The 22,265-nt window shown below is 45.9% G+C and overlaps 1 protein-coding gene across 8 annotated transcripts in view; it reads right to left on the bottom strand.

Annotated features, from left to right (window-relative positions):
- si:cabz01090165.1 (uncharacterized protein LOC100333421 homolog) overlaps positions 1–22,265 on the bottom strand; it is a 167,394-nt gene that overhangs the window by 70,877 nt on the left and 74,252 nt on the right. For 5 of the 8 annotated variants that reach the window (XM_053872264.1, XM_053872268.1, XM_053872266.1 and 2 more), the window contains one exon: positions 2,249–2,331. The exons of the other annotated variants lie outside the window; for them this stretch is intronic. The gene's annotated coding sequence lies outside the window, so the exon portion shown is untranslated. The remainder of the gene's footprint in view (positions 1–2,248; positions 2,332–22,265) is intronic. 8 annotated transcript variants of the gene reach the window in all.

The raw sequence follows: 22,265 nt of genomic DNA, 5'->3' as shown, positions 1-22,265 counted from the left end.
AAAGGTTAGAAAATATCGCTGCTATTTTTTAAATTCCACAATAACGCACAATAATCCTTGCGTGTTTGACTCGATGACCTTTTCAGCAAAATCGTACACAAGTGACAAATGAGGCGAGGAGTCTTCTTGCTCTTGTTCTTCGTGAAAGCTGGAGGCCATAAACGCATGAAGTCCCCGACGGCTACATGCAAACACTCTCACACACCATCCATCGTCTGTTTCATTGCCTATAAAAGCGGTGTTATTACTGCGGAGCCCATCCGAGGCCCGGTCCTGCTTTACTGCCACGTTTGTTCTCATCTCTGCCGCAGGTTTGTCCTCGATTCGCTCGTCTTTTATCGGTGTCCTGGTTTACACCAGCGGCACCGCGATTCGTCTTTCAACGTGACAACACAAAAGGGAAGCTTTATTTTGGAGGGGAGAGGATTTTTCTGTCCGCTATTGTGTCACGAATAACTTCTTCACGTCAAATCCCTCATGACCCAAAATTCACCATTGTCAAGTCAAAAATCCAAAGTAGGTCGGCAGAAGACCTTTGGAGCAGTCCGTCATAAACCTGTTGATGTGGCTCCTCTGCCATCTTCACCGAACCAGCCTGTCCGGTCCGATTCAGGAGCAAATGTATTCCAAAGGCTCACCAAGTGTTGTGAATTACACGCTTCAGTGTCACTGTAAAAATAAATCTGACAGTTTTTATTCATTCATACCAGGAAGTGGCCCATTTCCCAACCTCCTCCTCATGTCCCTCTGACAGACTCATTTCTGATCTTGTCCTTTCTCCCAGTGACACCCTCAGTATCTGCATCTCTGACTCTGACAGTGACCTCTCCTGTCCTGAAAATCATCTGCTCTGACGTCACAGTCCTCTCCACCCTGCTGCACTCTCTGCTTCACCTCCTTCGCCAGTCGCTTCAGTGTTTACATGGTTTTACTGGTTGGTGTCCTCTAAACAGATACAGCAATATTAGCCCAAGACCACAGGTCGCACTGTTGTACAAACTTCATCAAGCAAATTTTCATCCACAAATCACTGGATTATCTTTTTATTGAAGCCATTTGGTCTTCGTTCGTCATAAATCTCAGAAAAATATGCAGTCAAACACAACACATAAATAAAAGAGGCAGCTGGACTAACAAGAATGCTCGCTCTGAGTTCTGAGGCAGCTGGTGGATCCCTCGCCGCCATCACACACACACAAACACACACACATTCACAACACACAAACACACATCTGTTTTGTGAAGAGTGTTTTGGAGTGAGACCAGCTAACACAATGGAAAGCACCTACTAACCTGTCAGAGGTAGGTGTAGGTGTGCGTGCTTGTGCGTGTGTGTGTGAGGCTGCCGGTGAGTATGAGTGTGTGTTGTGGAAGAGCCATTTCCATCTCTGGCACATGTGGTATTTACCAAACAGAAGAGCAGGTGTGAGTGGATCTGTGAGAATTACAAAACGCTCAACTGTTGATTTTTGAATATGAGAAACAAACAACAGCTGAGCAAAATCAAAACTGGAATAAACAACTTTTTAAGAAGACAAACAATCATGAAAAATTCAAGCAAATAATTAAAAAGCTTAATGTCGGCATGCTCGAACCTCAAACAAAACAATGAGGCTTGGTTTTTCTTCTTTTATGCTCTCATCCAAGCATCATCTCAGTGACCAGTACTGGGCTCTGGAAAAGCCGCCATGAACTAGAATCCCAGAAACAAAGAAATTTTCCAGTTTTAAATGTGAGTCGGCAGAGAAACGTCAGCTCGGAAGCCTGAAAACAGACTTGGCAAACTAACACCGCCAAACCTCCATCACCACTGACGGAGATCGGCCCTGACACCTCATGATGATGGAAACAGATGGACCTTGCGTCAGAGACTTGTCACCTCCAGGAGCAAGACTAATGATACCTCTCAAAGACTCTATAACGGCTCATAACATTTCATGGAGGAGCCTATAGCCCAGAGGAGCACGGTAGAGCAGGAGCTTCAGTTGAAGTCACTTCCTCATGATGCTGTCTCTGCTTTCGTGTAGGCCAAACTCACCGAACCTCTGCAACCCTCAAAGTCATTTCTACTGTCAGGCTTCTCCCCTTAATGTACTTCAAAGACAACTGGATATTGTCTGACTCTGCTCCGGCAGGTGTGAAACTGTCAAACTGAGCTCAGCGTTCGTCCGCCGGGACCCCGAGAGCTTCACCTTCACATCAGATTCCAAACTTGTGATCCAATTTGGCTCCGAGAAGAAGGACTCACCTGACGTGAACCGTTTCACAGTGTCTTTCTCAAGAAGGTCCAACAAGGACGTGGATCAGTGCCGGTGAATCAAGTCTACCAACCTGTAGGGGGAGACAAGAACAATAACAATTCTAGTGAGAAGGCGCTTTAGACAACAACAATAATGATGTACAACTGCACAGAGCTGCGAGAGTCGCTGGGAAAGATGGAAAAACACTTCAGAGGAAATAAATCTGTGATGGAGAAGTTCTTGAAAAGAGAAAAGATTAACAAACTGATGGCAATACTTTTATTTACACTTCACTTATATCTTCTTTGGAGTTTTAACAAAATATCTGTTTTTTTAATGATATTTATATATGGTTTTATTAGATTATTTTGTTCAGAATTTTATTCAGTTTTTCCAATTTTCTCCACAGTTTGCATCAAAGGTATTTTTTCCTTTTTCTTTAGTAAATTTCATGAATATGCCTTTCACCTGCGTCTGCTGCTGGCTGGACTTTTTGTAGACATATAAATATCTTGCCGATGATTTCATGTCATTTCACAAGGTGTTTGGTTTGTTATTGATCACAAATGAAGTCAAGAGTTATGAATCAGTTCTATTACTTGAATGGGCCCCGGTCCCATTTGTTCGGGGAGAGGTGGGACCCGAGATCAAAAAGGTTAAGAACCCCGTCCCTAATTCACACCAGCACCGTGTGAGATCACACACTGCTCCAGGTCCTTTGATGGAACGCGTCCCGTCCAAAAAAGTGTCTGCAGAGCGGATTGAATGTAAACAGAGAGACTGAGTCATTTTAATGAGGAAATGGGGCGTTAAATCGGGACCTGACGGGTCACTCAGAGATCAGTCATCTGAAGCACATGACTGAAGCCGTTCCTCGTCCCCTCAATGCTCATTTAAAGCCGAATCCGAAATGTCAACACCGCCAACCGTCAACAAAAGCCAGGCTGACTCTGCCTCGTCATCTTAATGAGACCCAAACCGCGGCCTCCCTCCCTGAAGGCCTCTCTGTTCTGGGCTGAAACCTCTGTCTCATTAACCAGACGGATCGCTCTCCACGGAACAAAAAGCTTCCTCAGCTGCAGACGCTCGGCTTTATTCAAGGCTCGAGTGTCGACACTGGAAGGTTCTGGATTAATATACGCTGAAATACAGAAGAATATATTGATTCGTTTAAACATTGGTTTCAGCTGTGTGAGGGGAGACGGCACCTTCTCTGGGCAGGAGTCACGGGAGAGCTGCAGCTACTCCACAGCCCTCCATCTTTTCTGGGTCAGGCAAGCATGTTCCGGAGACCATGGTGTCGACCTGACTCTGCAAGTCTTCCTCTGATCTGAGGAGCGTCATGTTGGTGAAACTCAGACACTTTTGGGGCACAGCAAGGTGCTCTGAGAGACAATAGGGTCCAGAACATCAGTCACATCCAGCTGCAGCCTCTAGTGTCTTACTGTGTTGGCTTTTGCCGACCAGATGTCTGACCTTCTCTGAAGTCGGGCCCTCAAACCTCAACCTCAGGTTGTTGTGACACTGGCTGACAGAAGCATTCGGAGGCAAACTTTGCCTTCAAACAACTCTCCTATTCATATATTAATTTCCCACCTCTATTCCGAACTTGAGTCATGGACAAGCAGCCGAGACACCGATGACTGACTTCCCTCTTCCCAAAAACTTCCTCTGGCTCTTCTATGTTGCTCCTATTGCCTCTCCAATGTGTCTCAGGTTAGCCCAAGACTCCCAGTCCCAGGACGTGGCTGAGGCACCTCACCAAAGAGGCATCTTGAAAATCTGACCTTGCCACATCCAGTAGCTTCGATACAGAGGAGTAGCTGTTCTACCTTGAGTCTCTCCTGGATGTCTGAGCTCACTCTATCAAAAGAAAAGACACCCAGCGGAGAAACCTCATCGTGTTCCTTCGGTAGCCCTCACTCCTGACAGCAGGTGAGAGCATGAATGTAGGTCGGCAGTGAAATGGAGAGTTTCATTTGACTTCTTCTACCATGTTAATGGGAGTATATTACTCTCCTTTGTGAAAACAAGATGTGCAGAGAAGGGAAAGTACAAGGAAGTGTTGAGGTTTTAACAATAACAATAATACCACCAGTACTACTAATAATAATACAAATAATAATATTAATAAAAATAATAACAAAAACCAAAGATTGTCTCATGGGCCGCAGACACCACCATTGTTGTGCTCGTGTTGAAAAGGGTTGGTCCTCACTCACTCGTGAGAGAACCCAAAGAAGCTAAGAGTTTCAGCGAGAGCTTTCCATTTGCAAAGACGTTGGGAGGGAGTCAGCTTGGCTCTGGCTGGTGAACATGCTCAGACTGGAGCGCAGGCTGTTCACGCGTGTCCCTGGCGCTGAAGAGGTTAAAATAACAGCCAGATCATCTCTGAGTAATGAGTCTGACGTGGGCCTGAGGCGCAGCGACAGATAAACAAGACGATCCAGGGAGTATGGACCTGATATTGCCTCACATGGTCACGTGACCGTGGCTTGCATCAGAGCTGCTGCATCTCGAGCTTCAATCAGCCGTGAACTTTCACCTCAGCAGATGAAGCAGGCATGAAAAAAACATCCATGATGAAAATAAACGAATGTGAAGCCTCCAGGCGTCCGTGACAGAGCCGCTTATATAACGGCCTCGACTCACTGGGGCCTCTAGCGCCACCCAGGGACCAACCATGGCACATTAGTTTACACTTCATCTGCAGGTCAGCGCATTAGGAAGTTCGCCTCCGCGGGTCACATTCAGTTGACAGCAGTTGAGTTTAGCTAAAGTGGTGAAACAAAGACAGAAGACCATATTCTCGGTTTATTTCTCTTGCTTCTGGTCGATCAAGTCTCTCGGGCTCTTGGCAGTTTTAAAGCATTCACTGGGGAAATCTATGCATTGTAGGAAGCCATATATGAACAAGACCTGTATGGGATGTCCAAATGATGGCAAGCAACAAGTGGGTAAAAGGTCGCTGGCTGTTAAAAAAAAGACTTGGAAAGATGGGGACTTTGACTTCAGAAACATAGGTGATTTAGAGAGTCAAAACAGACCCAGATATGCTGAGTCATAATGGGATATGAGGAAGACTTGATAACTCTCAGGTAGAAAACTAATGACAAAGTAGGCTTGGTAAATTTGGAAGGACAAAAAGACGAGATCGAAGCAGAGGTCTGACATGAAGCAGGTGAAAACAGACCTGCAGTGTCAGCAATAGTCTTGGCAAACCAGGAAGTCAGGCAATAGTACAGACACATAGGAAATATAGAAGGTCAGACCAGAACATGACTTGGTATAACTGGGTGAGGTGGACTTGAAAGCTTGGTAATATAACTCGTGTGACTCCAAAATACATGTCCCAAACCCTTTGCAAAGTTGACTTGGTCAACAAAAAACACTTGGAGCCTGAGGAACGTGGGAGCAGAACTTTGGGGGCGGCCAGTGAGAGAACCAGATATTTAAAGTGCTGCTCTGATCTGCCCTGCTTGCTGAAGCAGATCTTCCGGCGGTCCCAAGCTAATCCCACACACATGTTCAGACACGGTTGCATCTGCACACCTGAGTTGGATGCTGTGTGCGTGTTACTCCAGGATGTGTGTGTGTGTGTTATCAGGGTCTGGCAGATGGTCAGAGCTGAGTGTCGGCCCGCCCTCGACACAGTCCTTCATCATCATCATCATCATCCCCCTCCCTCCTGGATGGACCACGAGAGATCCCCATTTCAGTTAAACCTCGACCGAAGCATAATATTTCACTCTCTACCATACACAACATACATTTCCTAATCTAGTCAGGATCATGATGTATTCATCAACATCATCCTCTCGGTGTTTAATATCACTTTCACGTTCTTCCACTTCTCTGTCACCTTCATCATTTCATCCAATAAAATGAGTCACAACCCTCCATGGGCGTCTTGCTGCTGTCCTGCCAGCTGACCTCAGGTTGACCTGCGCACCGTGCTTTTATTTCTCCACACTGAATCTGATGTTGACCCTCCAACACGCTTGGTTATCTCCCTCACTTAATCCTCCAATTAATTACTTTTTATCTCATGTTTGGTAATTAAATATCCGCTCTGCAGTAATAGTCTTTGAATGCACCATGATTCTACAGTGACAGCGATGAGATAACACACCTAATTATTGCAGCAGACTTCAAACACATCCCATCCAGCCATCTTACAAAGCTGATCCAATTTGGGTCGCAGGGGCAGTAGCCAGACACAGAGGGCCACGAGTTCCTCTCTCCACAAACCTCCACCAGCTCCCCTGGGTGAATGTTTTTAGGCAGAGCAAACGCTCCAGGAGGTCCCGAGTGAAAATCATCACAGTGGCACCTTCAACTCTAGCTGGATCGGTTTGCATCAGAGAGTGAAGCGGCTGGGATGAGGATCACCACCTCTAAGTCTGATGCCATGGTTCTTAAGCGGAAAAGGGTGAATTGCTCTCTCCGGGAACGGAATGAGTCCCTGCCTCAAGTGGAGAAGTTTAAGTATTTTGGGGTCTTGTTCTCGAGTGGGGGGAGTTGGAGATTGGTCGGCGAATCGGCGCAGCAGTGGTGGTGCAGTCGCTCTACCCCACTGTTGAAGCGGTAAGAAGCGGAAAATAGAGAGCTTTGCCTTCTCAGCTCTCTATCTTTGTCCCAACCCTCACCTATGGTCATGAGCTGTGGGTCATGACCGAAAGAATGAGATCCCGGATACAAGCGGCTGAAATGCGTTTTCTCAGACAGGAGGCGGACGTCCCCGTTAGAGATAGGGTGAGGAGTTCTGCCACTCGGGAGAGACTCAGAGTAGAGCTGCTGCGTCTCCACGTTGAGAGGTGTCAGTTGAGGTGATCCGGGCATCTCATGGGGATGCCGCTCGGACGCCTCCCTTTGGAGGTGTTTCAGGCACGGCAAGCTGGGAGGAGACCGAGGGGTCGACCCACGACCAGATGGAGGGATCGTATCTCTACACTGGCCTGGAAGTGTCTCAGGATCCCCGGTAGATGTTGCCCTGGAGAAGTGTGTTTGCCGTGGCCTTCTGAGGCTGTCGTCCCCACGACGGCATCCAGTTGCTGCGTCCCCAGGAACGGATAAGCAGATGAGGATGGATGGCTGGATGGATGGAGGTCAGGAGTCAGGTCAGAACCAGGATGCTGCTGAACCTGTTACTGTTGATTCAAGACTGAATGATTTAGAGAATGCGTTTCCCTTCAAAGTCTCTGAGCCCGAAATGTCGACTTTAACAAGCTCGTTTAATTGGATTTCACGGCAGAGGAGCATGCAGATTTAATTAGGCAGCATAATCTTTAATTGGTCGGAGCGATCAATCCGAAGCTCCTGGGCTGAGCCCGGCTAACACGTCGCTGTGATCTTGCCGATCGGAGCTTGTTTCACTTTTATTTGGAAGTAAAGCACACAAAGACATTTAATCCGCTGCCAAACAGCGAGCGACCGGGAAAAGAGATTATGGCGCCAGAGGCGACATCGAGCCGCCTCTCATTATGTCCCGCCACGCGACTGTCCGGCCCAGATTAATGGTCGCGGGGGTTGTAAATTTGACACACACAATGACCCATTCCGACGAGCCCCCAGCGCAAATGGCCGAATCACCATCTGATACGACCCACTGGAGCTTTTTATGGCTCCTCACATGCTCGTGCGGCCTGCTGTCGGCTGATAGAGACCAGGACAGTAGCAACAGACAACACTGGCTGCTAGCACAGCCCAGTAGATGGCGCACTGTGCTCAATGATCCATTGACGCAATGAATCACTACGGCCCTGGGATGGCTGTGGCCCGTCATTTCTCAAGGTTTCAGCATGGAGATGCCACAGTGTTATTTCATCGGAGGTCATCAGCGTTCTATCGAAAAGAGAGAGAACATCAACACTTGAGAAGAAGTGAAGCACAGCAAACATGGTGTCAGCCTTGACAAACGTGATGCCATTTGACTGAACATCTATAGTGGTGAAAGCCAAAGCTCCCGATGTTTTCGTCCTTGGACTATTCGCTGAAACACAGATGTATTTATACAGAAGTAGATGTAGTAGATCAGGTTGAACTTTATTATGCAGGAGCACGCGGTGTCGTCTAGTAGGGTTCTCTGTTCATAGAAACTATGGACGGTATAAAAGATATAAAAGTAAAGATACAGTTGAACAGTATTTGATGCAGTGTTTGATCGTGTTCATTTTTGCTCTCAAATGTATTCATAATATATTTTATACATATGTAGAGGAGTAAAAGTACCTGCAAAGTAATGTATTTGAGTAAAGCGCAGCTACTTAAAAAGCATGCTCCATTACAGTTTGAGGTATTAGTACTTCATTATCCGCCACCTCCGATTCTGAATTATGATAGCGCCGTGAAGGAAAATCCACTTCCCTCCATTAGCTTCAGCCCAAATGATGGGGCTCACATTAGCTCTGACAGCCTGTAACGGCCCGGGAGTTTAACTTAACACATCTCTAATAACAGAGCCGCTTTTCTTTATGGCTTGTCGCCGTCTCTCGGCGTGCCGCTCATCCATCTCTGGACTTTTCCTCCTCTGACGTGTCAGAGTTTAACAGTTTGATTTAAGACTACATATTTCTGAGCAGCCCATCCTCTGTGATTCATCGGCCCTCTCCCCGCGCCCCCCCGAGTCCCTCTATCGTCGGCCCCTCCCATCGCAGCGACGGCTGATGGATTTCCAAAAAGCGGTGATAGAAATGAATGCTCCGACACGATGACCCGAGATTTACCGATGGCTCTCTTCACCGGCTCTCCGTATGAGTAGAAAGGATAATAGAAAGCAGATTTATGAGGGAACATCGCTCTCTGCTTCACTCTGTGTCCTTGTCACGGCGTTTTCTTATCCTGGTGGTGGAGAATTAGCTTTTCATTTTGGTTACAACGCTGCAGTCTGGGGTTACTCTAATTGAATTTAAGCCAAGGCGAGAAGTGAATCATCTTCAGCTTAAGAGCAGGGTAAACTGCTCCGAATTTAGTGATCGAGAAGAATAAACGATGTCGTGGCTCCGGCTCTGACTGTTGGCCCCCAGGAGACAGACGGAAATAAAACCTTGCCATTCACAGACGTATATTCATTTGAAATGTGCGCTTGAAGGTTGAGTTTTTAATCGGTAATGTTCAACAGAGTCATTTGCAAGACTTACGGCGTCAGATTCCTACAAGTCTGTTTCTCCGCCTGTCAAGCAAGTGCCTTGTGTACCTTTGGGTTACAAGCGGTGCCTCCTGAACTCAGCAGATGTTGCTGGCTTTACAGATGAACATGAGTCATGAGTCCTAGAACTTGTTCCACAAGTGAGGGAGGGCAAATAGGAGGTCGGTCAAACACACCACAACACACACAGAGACGTATTTTTATATACTCCACTGAATCTCATTTCAACCTAAGGTAGAAAATAGGGGTGTAAGAAAATACTGATATGCTCAAAGATTGCGATACTTGATGCAATATTGTGTTTAAAGTCCCTTACATTGATATTTAAAGCATGGATACATGCTGCTGCATATTCCTCACTGAACTGAGTTCATAACAATAAACTCTTTTTCATGTACATGCTGTACTGCATTATCTGATTTAAAATGTGTTGGCAACATATTTTGTCATCTATTCATTGTGCAATTATTACGATGTGTAGAAAGTTCGAGTTCATAAAGCGATGAGGCTGGGGACAGTTTGAAAGTTTGAAAGGTGGCGACTTGGCTGCCAATAACAACAAAAAAGTCCCCTTCATTATTATTATGATCTAAACAGTTTGTGCCATGAGCCGTCAGTGACAGGAGACATGAGATACTACAGGGCCACTTTCAGCATCTGTGGCAGCTTGGCATTTCAAATGCTGGAATTATTTTGAAGGCTCTTTGCTGGGGGTGAGCTGTAGCTGCTTGGTGGAGGTTTATGCTCTCTGAGTTAGTAGATTAGATTCGCTGTCCTTTGTCATAATTGAAACACAACATTATTAGAATGACAATATTCAACCCGGCAGGAGCTGCACTCCAGGGATCAGAGAGGTTTAAAACATGATTGAATTACTGAAAGTGCACTGGTTATTTTTGAGGAATATTGTCCTCAAATACACAGCTACACATGCTGCCACCTGGCTCCCTGCTGCTACACATTGTCATTGTGGAAGTTCCACTGTCGCGCTGGATCATGACTTGCTCCACCGGCTGACCAGGTTTAACCACTGCCAACAGCACCACCAACAAGGAAAGCCTCGGTGTAGCAGCCAAAAGCTACAGTTTTCACTTTAAAAGTTACGGATTCTTCCAAGTCAGCGGCAGCAACTTCACAGCGCTGGTGCGGTATCAGTGTTGTGGTGAAGCCCCAGAGCGGCGGATCGTGGAGATAAAGCCTCAGCGAGACGCTCAAGAGCAATCTGAAAACAGTTAGAGATCAGCAAGTGAGCATAATGGAGCATTTAGCAGCTAAAGAGCCGAATATTTCCCCCGGGAGCTGGAGGACGAAAATCTGGGACAGAGAGTGTGTGTGTGTGTGAGTGGGCAAGTGTGTGTGTGTTGACCAAGTGGACACAACGACAAACAAATTAAAAGCTCTGTTCTTAACGGTAATGAGGTTAACAGACTAATGTTTCTTCAAAACAATTGGAGTTCAGAGGCTATCGTCACTCTCCAGTCGAGCGGATGACGGGATCAAAATTTTAGTACCCACAGTCCTTCACAAATGTAGGGAGGGACAGACTGGTTGGTCTGTGACAGGCACAGTCGATACACTGCTCACAATAAGTTAGGGATGCTGTGAGGTCCTCAGTGGACACATACGGTGTAAGTTGTGATAGGGAGGCAATTGTATTAGGGCGACAGACACACTGCATTTTGGGCTTTCCACCAAACGGTCTCACTGTATTCAGTGCACATTACATATTGGGGCCAATCCCAAAAAAACCCTTTTCAATGTGCCACTATTTCAACATTCTGGGGTATAAAAATATGATATTGCCAGTAAGTCATTCCCTGTTCATCAGTCAAGCAGCTATGAACAGAACAGCAGGCAGTGTTCTTGACTCTTAGCAGGGGTTACAAGACCGTGTGACCTGGACAATGCAACGGTGGTCTACCGTGCTATTCAGTGGTCTCAGGGTTGGCTTTGGCGAAGCAGCTGCAACTGGGCAAGGCAGTATCGCCTGTCAACGCTAAGCAGTTTTGGAGATTGTAGATGGCTCAATCACAGCACATAGGATGCATCATCACACCCCATTTCCACAGTACACATTGGCATTTCTGTTCATGGATGATGATGTTCCACCACTTCATGCCGGAATGGTCACAGCTTTACTTCAGGAAGTGTGAGTGCCTCACATGGCCAGCAACGTTCCCTGATCTGATACCAGCTGAAGTCGCAACTGGATGCCGAACCCCTCCCCAACATGACTTGGCAGAACTGCATGTAGCACTTGTGGGGGGGTGGAACACAACGCCTCAGAACAACATCATGAGGCTAGTGAGGAGCGTGTCACTGTCAAGCTGGAGTGTGGCTAATGGTGGAAACACCTGCTACTGACTTCAGACCATTTTTTATTCGGAGCTATCTTTGTTATTGTCTACACTGTTAGGGTAATGCGTATTGAAGTGATGAAAATGGTGTTTCGTGTCTTTCAATAACAATAATATCAAAGGGAGCCATCATTTATTTCATTAAAATTCAGACCAAATAGGAAAAGCACTCATGTAAATGATAATGTCCCTAAGTTATTGTGAGTAGCACATGAAGTTTTCTTAATAAAAATGGTAAAATACATCAAGAAACCCACAGCTCGCTTCTCTGCATTTCAAAGTAATACTCCTTCCGATCAAATGAAAACATCAGGGGGATGCTGAAGACCCAACGACCGTTTTTCGCGACCCTCAGGATCAATCGCCGCGATCGACTGATGTGTGAAAAGAGACCAGTCGATGAGTGCTCAGATCCTCGCAGGAGTGGTGCAGTAGATTAACATGCTGAAGATGAAATAGTGCCGGTGCTGCTCAATGATACAACAGGTGGAACAGCTGATCTTTAACAGCCATTGATCGGCGGTTGATCACAAACGCTGACAAGGGAAAGCAATGTGCTCCACTGAACGTGTGGCTGATAGACATCACGAGGGAGAAGACGGAAACATGCCAAGCAAGAACAAATGCATGACAAACAGACACATGCAGTGGTGTTTTGTTTTCTTCAAGGACCTCTCATTGCCATCACCCTTTCCCCAGCCTCCCCCTCTAAACCTAACCACCCAAAACACATGGCTAACCTTAACCAGGACTCTGAACTAAACTGAAACCCAGTTATTATGACCCAGTTATTTTGACATTTTCAACCCTCAAAACTCCATATGGACCGGTTAAAAATTTCGTCACAAAGGAAAATCTCCTTATAACATTAGTGTCTTGTCAAAGATTGGTCCACACAAGATTATTTATACATGTACACACACAAAAACACAGAAAATAAGCAGCAACAAGCTTCCAGTCCAATTTTTTTCCTATACTACATCCCACCTTTCTCGCCTGACCGTGGGCTTATTTTGGTGAACGCAGCATGAGCGTGTGAGTGTGCGTGCACGTGTGTGTGTGGAGGCCATCTGTTAAAATATTGAATGGAACAGGCCAGTATTATTCCCAGAATCCCACCCCTTCTGTCCTTTCTGCTCGCCATCTTTCATCATCGCCGCCTGTTATCTCTCCATCTTTCTGCCTGTCTGTCTCTCGACTCACCCGTCTCACACCCACCTCCCATCATGCACATGGTGCGAATTATTTTTCTGGCTTCCAGCACGTTCCCTCCTGCCGCTTCACCAAATGAGCCAGGCAGGATGTAAACAACGCCGTCATCAGCGTACATGACCGCAGTCGCACATCAAAATGAACTAAATTTGAAATTGTGAAATTTGCATATGTGGGTTTCCTTCTGGCAGTCAGGTTTCCTCCCACAGTCAAATGATGACTATAACTTAACTGTAGGTGTGAGTTGTCTATGTCTCCGGTGACAGGCTGGTGAGCTGTCCAGGGTGCTGAAAGTAGCAGCACTGTAACTCAGACGAGTTTGAACAGTCATCACTTTGGTTTGACAGAAGTTAGAAATCCACTCCAGTCGCCAAGAAACAGTATATATTGATGAAATGCTGGATTCAAAGGCCTGACTCCTGGTTTTCTCAATACAGAGCTTGCAGGCCATCAGCGTGCGTTTCTGCACATCATATCAGAAGCAACACATTTCTCACGACACTGCAGGTACAATGCCGTTATGAGACAGATCTTAACACTCACAAAGATCTGTAGGTTTCTTCGTGTCTTTACAGACTGCACTTGCTGCCTTGAAAAGCACTGCCTAAGCCAAAACACAACAGACGCAACACTTTTCCCCTTATCTCTATGATGTGAATGAGGATCATTAATGGTCACAAAGGTTGAAATCTGGGGTCTGTTTTCCCAAAAAAGGAAACAAGACTTCATTGGTTGCATTTTAACTTTGGAATTTCAAACATTTATGATTGAAGAAAAAGCTCTAATGTTGCCAAGGAAATCCAGCACGACTGCGACATGACCAAGTACAAATAAATCCCCTAAAAATGTGGACTTCAAACCGAGACTGATCTTACGTACTATAACACTAGTTCCTGTTGTTTTATCGAACTGAAACGCTTTCAAAGATAAAATGTCCCAATTATGTTTCTAACTTGGACCTTGGTTCGGACCTGCTTCTGTGCTCACAGCCAGCAAGGCCATATTTGTCTGGTATTGGCTAAATCTCAAAGGCCCTGATATATTCCCCACATGCTTGCGGCTAAAGGTATTTCATTAAGATACACAAATAAACACATGGAGCAGGCGGCGGGCTCTGAACGCAACCATTAGTCACTTTTAAATGGTTTCTTCAATGGCTGCAAAAGTTGGAGAGAAACAAGGAGAAATGCAGTTTCAGCTTGGTGGGGTGATACATTTTACGTCTAAGGCGGTTTAATAACTGCACCAATGTGAAACACTGCGAGGATGAACTGCTACGGCATCGACAAGGAACTTTCCCGAGACGATAATTCCCTCCGAGTGTTGTAGAGTTGCAGCCTGGACTGTCTCATGTTGTACAGATTCTGTCAAGTTCACCAAAAACCTTTTACAAAGGACAGTCCGGGAAATACAGACGTTATGTTCGCCAGCTGAACGAAGCTCAGTGACCTTCCAAAATAATTACAAACCTCAGCCCCCAGGAGCTACAAAACCTTTTTTGTAAACTTTTCCATGTTTCTCAAATAACATGTTACCCAAAGAGTTAAAGTTATTTCTTCATTTCCCTCCGATGCTGAAAATATCAAGACATTTCAACTCCCACCTCATCTAATATTGTAGTTCAGTGAACCAGAGTCAAGGTTAAATAGTTTGGCTTCTCAGATGTTGTTTGAGAGCCACGTGTTCACAACCTGTTAGCACTAAAAATTACTTCAAGTTCTCTTGCAGAACCATCTAGAGTTTCTTCTATCAGCGAACTTATATGAACAAATACACCACCATCTCCAGTGTCAAGCACCAAACCAGGGACTTCAGTCATGAAGGCTGGTGAAGAAACCAGTGATGAAATGCCTGAAAAAAACTGCTAGAACTTTCTCAGCAGGGTGTCGTCATAGTGAGATATTCACCAGGGAGGAGGCCTCTGGATGGACCCGGGACAGGCAGGTGGAAGGAGATCTATGGACTGAGGAAATTCCATTCAGAGACACTGCAATTGGAAGACTAAGGATGGTTGACAGGTGAAACACATGCCATACGTTTAGTTTAGGGAATGACAAAGTTTGGTGAAGAGCCGCATGAAACTGGGAAAAGAGCCACGGGTTGGCAAGGCCTGCACTGAAGTCTTAGGACTCACAGAAGTACACAGAACACTTCATGACAGTTGAGAAAACCTGCTTTGTTTGACATATCTGGACCATGATGACGTTTCTGGACAAGAGATCAGCAACACTTAGCTTGACTGCATGGCAGCACAAATAACCACATATTGTTTTAATGCTTGTTTCCAAACTGTGTTTCTCACTGTCGCCAAAAATCTGCTCTCAATGTGTTCATTGTTGTGATGTGAAAGCAGGTATGGAGCAGATGTGGTGTTGAGGGTATGTGCTGAAGCCCTCATAAATGGAGGGTTAAAGAAGGGCCTGGAGGAGGAAAGCTGTGCCCGGCAGAAGGAAAAGGACCAGGAGGGTGTTAGCAGACATTAGACATTTAGCAGCAACTGTTGCTGCCAAGAAAGACATGAGCTTCATCCATCAAACCAACAACCGCCTGCATCACACACACATTGACGCTGCTCAATAAGCCACAAATTTCTTACGAGGAAAACAGTATGTAATAGAACCTAAGGCGCATAAATAACAGGGGACGACAGCGGGGAGATGAACAGATTTAGATGCGGTAACTGGCTGTGGATTCTCCCAGATTAGAAAGAAGATATGAAGCAATTTTGAGCAAGCGTAAGCAGAGGATAACGATGATATCAAGCGCAGCGTTAATCAACAGGGAAAAGAGGTGGGGGGGGGCCGAGGGGCCGAGAAGCAGAGGCGGAGAAAGTATCACATTTGAATAAGGACTGTCAGAAACGTTGCTGCCATCACCATCAAACCGGCTCCAGCTCCGATATCACATTTCCTTCAGCATATGTAGATGGAGCGCGAGCGCAGGGGGAAATGGACACATTGATGAATTGTGACTGGCAGGAGTGTTGGAGGAAGCAATCAGAGTTCACACTGACGATGTGTCTGATTTATGTCACACTGTCGCCGAATGTAAACAGGAGAAGCAGGGCGGGACAGCAAAGTCACGGATGGACGGATGGATGGAGAGATGCGAAAGAGAGAGAGCGAGAGATGTTGCAATCAGAATCACGACAAATCTGTTTGTTGTCAATTTGACATATTCCGAATTTTAATATCGGCACTGACAAGCCCATCGACTGCCACTTTTCCACGGAGGTGACATCCCGGATTCACGGCAGCATGCGTGTGTCATTTGTCCTGTTGTTGTACTGAAGAGAAAGAAGAAAGTCGAGTGCCAATGCTGTCATCCAGTTTGAAGACAAGATCATGTCGGAATCAGCAGCAGCTTCCTACATGACGTGGCCCCCGTCATTTCTACTCTACTTTCTACCATTAATGGCGGCGTAGTGTACATTTTTGGGTCTAGATTGTGCCACCTGACAATAAGTCCCACCTGTACACCAACCATCCGCCTTCTCCACAGCAAGAATGGGCATACATTTTTCCACGGCTTTGCAGATGACACTAACCCAACTGGCAGTGTATCACTATGTACTGACAAAAACAGACGACAATTCCAGAGTAGGGGTCGAAATGCCTCAGCTAAAGTGCTGGGGAGACCCCTGACCACCAGGCGACGCAAAATACTCTGGAGAAAATAGGGTATAAGACCCCCTCTCCCTTTAGGCTAGCCATCTGGCTTGGCTCAGTTCAGATCAGCATCTCCTGTACACCTACTTGTCCCTCATCCTTGTCCACACCAACCTGTTCCTTAGGTCTCCTTCTCTAAGTCGCACCACAAACAGCTCTGCTGCCATCAGATCGCCAGACTTTACAGAATCTTCTAGCTCTCATTCAAACATTTGCAATTCCTTCTGTTCACATGTGAAGCTGCAACGATCCTCCTCCCACTCTCGATGTCCTCCACCAGAACACCACTCCACTTCTCTCACGTCCACCCCACGGTCCCTTTTAACGCCCGCCTCAGTACCATGGGGAAAGTGCTCCAACACTTTGGGGACTCTCTCCCCTCAGACATCTGGAATTCTGCGTATAAAATTGACCTTGAGTCAGAGCGTCTGTTCAGAACCATAATGGTGGTTAGCCAACTGCAAATGGAAAGTAATCCCCGGGTACCTCTTTGTATTCGCTGCTGTTAACACAGAGCGAAACAGTTGAGATGCCTTTCCTACGTGGAACCAGTCCTGGTGAACCCCACCACAACAGAGGTGATACAGAACACACCTGCTCATCATGTGCTGCCCTGAGGGAAAGTGGATCCCGAAAGATTACGGAGACCAAAAGTACATTTGGATCAGTGTTCCCTGGACTGTGCTGAGCGCTGATAGGCCCCCAAGGATTATGCTGCATGAAGGTTTTTCTACTGTCATAATGAAGGTCTGGGGAAACAGCTCACTCCCTGTATCGATTGAAATTTGTTTGCTTGTATTACAGCAGGAACAAACCCAGGGTGACGGTGTAGACTCCGGGGGTCCCGGGGTAGCTTCTGGCTTCTTGGTTTGATATGAACACTCTTTGAACCAGACAAAGGAAATCCAGCCTGCATGTGGAGATATATAAGCCCACAAAAGCCCCGGACTTATCTGCGGTCTGCGAGCTGCTTCTCTGAAAACTCCAGGAGGAAGAGAAGGAAGAAGAGGGTCACATGTAGGCAGCGAGGAGGGAAGGGGAATTAAAAATGTATAAGAAAGAAGTAAGGAAAGAAAGTAAAGTCTGTCTTGACCTTCTGCATGCTACTTCATAATTCAACAGCAGCACGTGAAGCTGACACCACTGTATCGCAGCTTCTGAAACAGCTGCATAACATTTGGACAAGCCATCCTCACTTCCCTGGCGTAATATATTGACGTTGGGAAAGTGGACTTTTGCGTCCTATACTGACGAAAAAGGCAGCCTTCAGCGTCAAATGTTAGACATAGACATTTCAGTGGACTTCCTTCTGTAGGCGTGGATCATGCGTTGCTGCGGGGCCGCATCACCGTGCAGGAGGGAAGAGACAGAACCACCCACGAGGGTGCAGGGTTTGCATGATCGCGGGAGGAATCACGGATAGGCAGGAAAACTGGATGTCAGTTGCTACTTACATCCCTTTACGTGGCTCTCCTCCTTAGTGATGGTACTGAAAGTCACTGTGACTTAAACATATGGCTGTTTGACGGCCTTTAAGTAGAGATCTGACACACAGGCAAACATAGAATGAATGTAGCGCCATCCCATATCTTACCCTTACCACAACCCAGATCTTTTCGTTCACATGTTGCGCTGCCATTGAGTCAATATCCGGTTGCCTTTTACGTCAGTATATGACGTAACGTAAGGAAACTTTCCCAATGTCAATGTATGACACCATGAGAGTGAGGATGTGTTGCAACATTTAGAGTTGAACTGGCTAAAAAATGGAGTAGTCCTCATGGCACATATTTGGAATGAACACAGTGAGATGGTGTGACCTGGTCCTGGAGTGGCCCAGACACACCGACCACCTGATGAAAACAGTCATTTGAAACTAACAGTGATGTTTTATGGTCTTTAAAAGTGAGTGTGAGACTGGCGATTTTCATCAGCAGAGGAAGCAGTTAATTCTGCCTTGGATTAAAGTTTTAAACAGTGATAAAATCCTCACTTTGGTTTAGATGAAATTTTTAATGAAGAAATGTTCTCATCACAGGCAGCTGTTGCTCTCGAACCTCCTCCCAGATGCCACCGGATCCATTTACCAAACGAGCAATTGGCCACGGACTCGGATCGAACACTTAATCTCCTTCTGTTGCCCATTAACCCTGCCACACTCTGTACTATAATTGCTCTGGACAGTGCAGACGGATTCATTTCTTTTAGTTGGAATGGGAGCGGGGAAGTGAACCGAGCGACCCGATTGTCTGTTGGCTCCGGCCCAAGAGTGCAGAAGAGACCCGCGGCTGGCCAAGGTTTCAGCTCAGACTCTGCTCAGGAGGCTATTTTTGTTTGGCTTCTGAAAGCGAGCGCGTCTGCTGCATGACTCGAGAATTTACCGACAGATTTGCCCGCTGACATGGACTCACAACATCAGACGTGAAGTCCAAGTTAGGCTGTTCCTTTCATACCTCACTTGATTAGAATTTGGTTCTGCTCCTTCCGGAGCAGGAGCCGCGGCTCCGGCGAGGGTGACAGCATCATAGATCTTGGCGGTCTGCTGCAGCGCGCCGGGGCAATACCTGACACCGTATTACCTTGTTCGGCTATCAAGGTGACTTACGGTATTTAATTTCCCTGTCAGGTCTCCTCCTGGTTCGGCTGGAGGTGTTTGAGCAAACGCTGTCGGCCTCTGATCTGACACTTTCTTTAATGGAGGGAAAACACTTCACGCCGTCTGAGGCGCTGTCAAGGCCAGCAGGACGTGAACTCACAGCCTCACCAGGGAGGGGTCGAACCCCAGAACCTGACATGCCAGTTCAAGCTCCAGAGGTGAGGGAGCATCTCACCCTGGAAAACCTCTATTGTTCATTCATTCATATTCCATACCCCACTCTTTTCCTTTCCTCCCTTCTGCTCCCTTCCACCTCAGCTATGTCTTCCACCTCTCTTGTTCACCACCCCTCTTCTATCCTCCCTTCTGTCATCCTTTTTTCCTGTCCATCATTCTTTCTTTTCCCTCAGGTTCCTACATGTTTTCAGATGGCAAGCTACCTGTAAATAACCAAGTCACAATGATCTACCTACCTTAAAAGTATATTGAGCATTCTTTATTCTGCATGTTTGTTATTCTTTGTCTCTTCGCTGCAGGTTATGAAAATGATATGATATAATGAATATTTCGCGATCATGTCTACAAGGCTTTGCCACTTGATTAAATAAATAAAACAACACGAGTTTTGATCCTTGTGAAGCTATTTCACTCACAAACGCTGTGTGATCCTCCGCTCCCAAGGGCACCAGGGAGTCGGGGGGAGCGGGAGGCGCAGCGTATGATGGATGAGAAGTACAAAACATATTTACAACATTCCAAACAAATTTACAAACGTCATTAACAAACTGACTGTTACTTGAGTTTGTACGAGTCTTTACAAGTTTGCAAATGTGTTTTCAGCGTGTGTACATTTGTTTCTGCATTTAGTCAACTGCCGATGGTGAACACACGCGACTGGTACAAGTGGACCATTCTAGCAACCACATACAGATCACGTCCATAGTTTGATCCGCTCCATTTCCGTGTGATTCTTCTAAATATTTGCACACACTGGAAACATGTTTACAAACTTGGAAAGACACAAACTCAGGATCCGGAAGTGGTTGCTGGAATGTTCCACTTGGACCAATTCTGTGAGCTCAACATTGGGAGTCGACTAATGCAGAATGAAAAAGCAGGAGAAAAGATAAATTATCGCAGATCTTTGCGATATGCACATCGCACATGCCGATATCGCGATGCCGACATTTCTTCGAGACATCTTGCAGCTCTAACACACACTCATTCAGAAATTGTTGTGATGATGAAATACAAAGCAGTTGTTTGTGTGGAAGCGTCACCAGTTAAATCGTAAACAAATTCCAAGGAAATGCATTTTGGCAAAGAAGGCTGTAACATCTATCAGTCACGAACAGATGGAACACACACACACGCGCGCACACACACACACATACACACACACATACACACACGCAGCTCTAGAAAACATAATCACTGCCGGCACTAATGAGTAAGTGACTTTCTTTAACAAGATAAAGAAGAAGCAGAAAACGAAGGTGACGGCCAAGTTTGCCGCTGCTTAGTTACAATGGCAGAAAAGGAAAACCCGTTTCAAACAAACGCCACGCTGTGATCAGCACTTTTGGACCAGACTCAGCCAAACAGACCGGACAGAGCAGGTTGGTGAATCCCGGCGTCTTCAGCTACCTATGACCTATGACCTCAACAGCGAGAGACCTCCCCCCGATAACAACGAGGGGGAGTGGAAGTCAACCAGCAGTACCAGGAGAGGAGAGTGAAGGAGGGCTGCGTCCCAACTGTCTCTCCTCTGAAGTGGACTGTGGGAGGAAACCAGAGCAAGGTGACATCAGGGGGCAACATCAATAAACCTGAACAGCTATATTATCTTCTTCAATTTCAGTGAAGATGCCATTTGAATTGGTTTAATCCAGGGGTTGGCCTTGCTCAAAGGCACATTGGCTCGATCGAACCTTCCCTCCCTTCAGTTCTCCCAACACAAGGTGGCGTCACCTCGGCACAGCAGAGACTTTCATTTAACTCCTCCATCATCAGATGTGTGTCGCTGCTGAGTCGGCACTTTGGGAACCGAACCCTAATTCTCCGACACGACTGTGCGCCGCAGTTGCGCTGACGTCAGCGGGAAACATGGAGCCCGAACACGAAGGTGGCTGACATTTAAATGTGACATTTAATATCAAAGTTTGACGGGAACATGAGCTGGGAGGTTTATGATGCAGTGATTCATTGATTTACTCATTTAAATAGACTTTCTGAAAATCACAGCGGTTGAGTTTGAGAAGGTTTTATGTGCTGCAATAATCCCGAGAGATTTAGACCGGGATTTATGATGTAGCCACAGCCGACCGTGGTTGATGCAGCTCTCTTTGGTTTACTTCTGGTTCACTCTTTCATTCTCTTAACCTTTATTGACTGGACTGTATTGTAGATCATCTATTTTCATCCTGTAGTTTCTTTATATTTTCAGTATATTTTCACTTTTAAATGTTATTTTCACTTTGTGTAAGTAGACATATGCCAATTCAAATTATTTTAAATTCATAAATTCTTTACAACATTATTACGATGAATTAATAACAACAAAAATAATTTAATTTAATTTAATATTATAAAATTGAAATTCTGATACAAATAGTAGTTTTTTAGTTTAAAAATTCTTATACCATTAAACTGCAATTAATTGTGATTAATTGATCACAAATTCTCTAACTAGATAATTTTTTTTTTATTGAATCCCGCCCCCCATATATATGTATACAGTGGTACCTCGGTTTACGAACGTCTCGGACTTCGAACAAAAATTTTGAGATTTTTTTGCTTCGGAATTTGACCGAAAATCCAGAACTCGAACGCCCCGGAAAAAGCCGGAAAAAACATAACGTGCGCGGACCGATCAGCTGACCCACGACGCGCTTTGTTATTGTGTATAGCGCAGCCTCTGTATGCAGACGTGTCCCGTTAGCTATATTTACTCACTGGTTTTTCTTCATATTGAGGTGTAAAACCTTTCCTGTCTCCACACTGGACCGTGGTAGAGTCCAGGGTTTGATGTCCTGTTGTGGGCTG

Source organism: Synchiropus splendidus, chromosome 8, assembly GCF_027744825.2.
Source record: "Synchiropus splendidus isolate RoL2022-P1 chromosome 8, RoL_Sspl_1.0, whole genome shotgun sequence".
Classification (NCBI taxonomy): domain Eukaryota; kingdom Metazoa; phylum Chordata; class Actinopteri; order Syngnathiformes; family Callionymidae; genus Synchiropus; species Synchiropus splendidus.
This window is presented reverse-complemented; position numbering and strand designations above follow the sequence as displayed.